This window comes from Mus pahari, chromosome 13, assembly GCF_900095145.1.
Source record: "Mus pahari chromosome 13, PAHARI_EIJ_v1.1, whole genome shotgun sequence".
NCBI classification, from domain to species: Eukaryota; Metazoa; Chordata; class Mammalia; order Rodentia; family Muridae; genus Mus; species Mus pahari.
Window position 1 is genome coordinate 86,596,733 of NC_034602.1, and position 5,243 is coordinate 86,601,975.

At 41.7% G+C, this 5,243-nt stretch overlaps 1 pseudogene; it reads left to right on the forward strand.

The window, feature by feature from the left end:
- The first annotated feature begins 1,940 nt into the window (after positions 1–1,940).
- LOC110330197 lies at positions 1,941–2,936 on the forward strand (annotated as a pseudogene).
- The last annotated feature ends 2,307 nt before the right edge of the window (positions 2,937–5,243 follow it).

Consider the following 5,243-nt stretch of genomic DNA (forward strand, 5'->3'; position numbering starts at 1 on the left):
TCTCTCTCTCTCTCTCTCTCTCTCTCTCTCTCTCTCTCTCTCTCTCTCTCCCACTCTTAGCTTCACCTCCTTTTTCCATGTCCAATCACAGACCTCCTCTGCACTAATGTTATTGGACAGGGAAAATCCTGTGGCATCAGAGTATGTAGAAGAGAGGTTTCCAGAGAACATTAACTGATGGGTGAATACCACCTGTGGAGTGAATGCCTGGATAGACTAAAAGGGAAGGAAAGTGAAGCCAGTTGAGTTCTAGTGCTCCTGTTCTCTCGCTTCCCTGTGCATCACGATGAGAACTGGGCTGCGCTGCGGTGTGGTCTCATGGTGATTAACTGGACCCTCTGGAAGAGGGAGCCAAGGTTAACTCCTTCTCTGTTGAGTCATCTTTTTCCATCTCTTGCTCACAATCATGATAAAATTAGCTAACCACATGCTTGTTTCCCTCCCACTACAGAGAAAGGAATATCTGAGGCTCCGCCTGTGTTTTTACATCAGCCCATTTCTCCCCGCACCTCTGTAGGTTTGCAGAGTTCTGACCCAAAATGTCGTTGCTACTGGTTCTTTTCCCCTGATACTTTCTCTAGCTGCGAAATCTGCATCTGCCAGTGATGTAGCCATTGTATGTATCTATGACTATGTTTTCATGTATCTATTTTTATGTCTCTATATTAACCTACCCTTATCACTACGTTTGAAGTAACAGTTTTTATAGGCGGCATCAATTTGATTTGTGGTGACATTTCCCCCTGATCCCATTCTTTGGTATGTTTAGAACAAAATGCTTAATGCAATTATCACGTTTTCACTTCCACTTCGAGCTGTCATTTTTATTTCTCTTTGTTCCACATATGTGATTTTCACACTTCTGTTTCTCCATCTTATTTCGGATTGTTTTGCCATTTTTATGTGCTAAATCATATAGTAAATGCTGTTTAGTTTTTGAGGCCCTGTCGTGACCTTGCTATTGTTAGTTATTGTCTGTCTTTTTATCATAGCCATTCCAGAAATTTTACCTCATGATTTTTTACTTATCTTTATTATATTTCTGTATAGTTTGGAGGGGTTTTTTTTGTTTTGGATTTTTTTTTAATGTTCTACACAGCATAGCAAAATTTGTAAGTGAAATATTAATGGACTGTCTTATTAATTTTACCAGATTGATTATTGAAAGTACATATAAATAATTCTCTTCTTACATATTTATTGTTACCGTGCCATTCTTATTACACTTACTCATTCTAATAATGATTTAATGGCTTTCCTGGACTTTTCTATATCAGCGTCATGCCTCCCACGGGTACTGCTTAGCTTCTTTATTTTTAAAGGTGAGTACCTTTTCTTTCTCTTTCTTGCCTTGGTTCTGTGGCTAGGATTTCCAATCCAGTGCTAAATGCATGCTGCACAGCAAACATACTTGTATTGTTCTTCAGAAAGGCGTCCAGCTCTTGTCATTAAATATAATGTAGCTTCTTGTGAGTATCCTTTATCAGACTGAGGAAGTCTTTAATCCCTGGTTTGTGGACAATTCAATCATTTTTTTTAAAAAATGTGTTGGCTTTGTCAAATGCTTCTTATGCAACTATTAAAATGATTCTTTCACTTATTTTCACCCTGTTGATATTTAATTGATTTTCAAATATTAAGCCAAAGCTGGGTCTCTGAGGTAAACTTTGCATTAATAATATATGTTTTCCTTTCCTAATGTGTGTTTCTTTTTAAATAATGGATGTCATTCATAATTACTTTCTTAAAGACTTCCCACTTATGTTAATGAACAATATTAACCCAGAGTTTCCTCTTTATTTTCATTTTTTGATATCTTTCTCTGACTATGGAATCAGGCTAAAAGTGACCTTAGAAAGTTACACAGGGCTCTCTTCTCCTCCCTGTTCCAGAGACAACCATATCTTCTTGTGCAGTGCCAGCCTTGTACCATACACAAGATGGTGAAGGTCAGTGTGAATGGATTTGGCCTGATTACCAGGACTGACTTCTGCTCTGCACTTGGTAAAGTGGAGATTGTTGCCATCAACAACCCCTTCATTGACCTCAACTACATGGTCTACATGGTCCAAAATGACTCCACCCATGGCAAATTCAATGCCACAGTCAAGGATGAGAATGAGAAACTTGTCATCAACGGGGAACCCGTCACCATCTTCCAGAAGCGAGGTCCTGCTAACATCAGATGGGGAGATGCCGGTGCTGAGTATGTCATGGAGTCTACTGGCATCCTAACCACCATGGAGAAGGCCAGGGCCCACTTGAGGGGTGGGACTAAAAGGGTCATCATCTCTACCCTTTCTTCTGATGCTCCCATGTTTGTGATGGGTGTGAACCACCAGAAATATGACAATTCACTCAAGATTGTCAAACATGCATCCTGCACCACCATCTGCTTACCCCCTTCCCCCACCAATGTCATCCATGACAACTTTGGCATCGTGGAAAGGCTCATGGCCACTGTCCATGCCATCACTACCACTCAGAAGACTGTGGATGGCCCCTCTGGAAAGCTGTGGCATCATGGCTGTGGGGATGCCCAAAACATCATCCCTGCATCCACTGGTGCTGAAAAGACTGTGGGCAAGGTCCTCCCAGAGCTGAAAGAGAAGCTCACTGGCATGGCCTTCCACATTCCTACCCCCTATGCATCCATTGTGGATCTGACAGGCTGCCTGGAGAAACCTGCCAAGTATGATAACAAGAAGGTGGTGAAGCAGGCATCCGAGTGACCACTGAAGGGCATCCTGGACTACACGGAGGACCAGGTTATCTCTTTCGACTTCAACAGCAATTACCACTCCTCCACCTTTGATGCTGGGGCTGGCATTGTTCTCAATGACACCTTTGTAAAGTTCATTTCCTGGTATGACAATGAATATGGTTACAGCAACAGGGTGGTGGAACTCATGGCCTCTATGGCCACCAAGGAGTAAGAAACCCTGGACCATCCACCCCAGCAAGGACACTGAGAGCAAGAGAGAGGACCTCAGTTGCTGAGGAGTCCCTGTCCCAACTCAGTCCCCAACACTGAGCATCTCCCTCACAATTTCCATCCCTGACCCCCATAATAACAGGGGGGGGACTAGAGAGCCCTCTCTACTCTCTTAAATAACATCAGTAAAGTTTGCTGCACCCATTAAAAAAAAAGAAAGAAAATTAGTCAGGACTTGATCTATTTTTTGTGAGGAACTATGAATATTAACTTTTGAATCCTTAGAAAATATAGATATTAGTAGCTAAGATATTTCTTCTGGGCTTGTCACTATGGATAATTTCCTATGTTAAAGGTTCTGTATGTTTTAACAAGATATTTATTTACAAAGTGAATAAAAATTGCTAGCTATAAGAGGTGAAGAGCATAAAAAAAGTAAAGTGGAAAGTGCTAAGGTTGGAAAATTTTGATTTCTTAGTAAACATTCCACTGAGCTGAGGATGTAGCTCATAGGTAAAGCGTTGGCTTGGTAGGCCGAAGGTCCTGGGTTTGATTCCCAGCACCGCAAATATAAATAGTAAATAAATAGATCAAAATGGGAAGTGATGTACGTGTATACCACTCATAGGACAACTCTTCAATAAGTCTAATGCTACAAAGTCACCAAGAACAAGACAACCCTCACTCAGACCCATGTGCATGGTTAGGTTTTAAAAGCCATATATTTCTGCAGTTTAAAGCCAAATATTTTTCAATATTTCTTGTTAATTGCCTGTATCTGTTATATGTTGTGAGGGGAGGATATGTGTGCCTGGGCCTGCAGAGATCACTGTACTGGATTCACTCCAGCTGGAGTCACGGGTCCTTGTGAGCAGCCCAAAATAAATGATAATAAGTTGCAGGCACTTGTGGTATCCCACATTATGCTTTGATGTAAATATTCATCGTGGAATGGTTAAGTCAACCGGGTTAGCTATTATCTTACATCTTTATCATTTTGTGTGATGCTGTTGACTTTTGTGATTAGCTCAATCTTTTCCCTTGTTTTAGCCCACCCACGATGGGCTGGGCCCTCCCATGTCAATCATGAATGAGAAAAAGCCCCAACAGGTTTGTTCAGATTCTGTATCTGGACTGGAGCTAAGAGCACTCGCTGTACAACCACAGGTTGGAATTTCAGCACCCACACAACAAGCCAGGTGTCCATTTCTCCTTGTTAAATACTGCCATGCTAAAACACATGACCAAAAGCACCCTTGCAGAAGAAAGGGTTTATTTGACCTACATGTCCCAGTCACAGTCCATCACTGAGGGAAATCAGGGCAGAAACTCAAAGTAAAAACCTACAGTCAGGGACTGGCAGAGGCCATGAAGGAATGCTGCTTACTGACTTGTTCATCATACTCAGCCCACTTTCATATATGGCCCAGGACAACCTGCCCAGGGGATGACACCACCCACAGTAGGCTGGGAGCTCTAACATCTATCATGAGTCAGAAAATGTCCGTAGGCAATCTGATGGGAACAGAGGTTCTTTCTTCCCACGTGACTCTACCTTACATCAAGTTGAAAAAAAAAAAAAAAAAACCTACCCAGCACATCCAAAGAATCCTTGGGGGATCCAACAGTCTTTGGCCTCTTCGTTTGTACAGGGGTGCACAGTAGCATACAAAGGTGCTTATACATTCATGAAGACATATACATACAAATAAATAAAATCATTTCAAAATCCTTTAAAGCTTGAGGAGTCACCAACATGTTGAGTACTGTCCCCTGCTGAGAGTTCTGTTCTCCCACTTTCTTACTGACCTACTCCTTCTGGACAACCTTTTGACACTGTAATGAAAGGTGTGGTCTACAAAGTTAACACTGGAGAATCATGCAAGGAAGTTATCAAAAATATCATATAATATTTTCAATAAATTTATGACTTTCTGTGGGCTGAATTCCATCCTGGAGTATATGCCGCCCATGGGTCATGCACCTACAAGCATCTGCAACATCAAAGTCTTTATTATCATTATTATTATTATTATTATTATTACTTTCTAGTTCTCCTTCACTTACCTATTTTTCTGCATCATGTATTGTCTTAGTCAGGGTTTCTATTCCTGCACAAAACATCATGACCAAGAAGCAAGTTGGGGAGGAAAGGATTTATTCGGCTTACACTTCCATGTTGTTGTTCATTGTTGGCTCCTCCCTCTAAGCCTTGTGTTCCGCCTCTTGCAGACAGGTTGGGAGTTTCTCCCTGAAACCCTGGATCTGGACAGCGTCCTCGAACCGCCCACTGTCACCGCCCACCGTC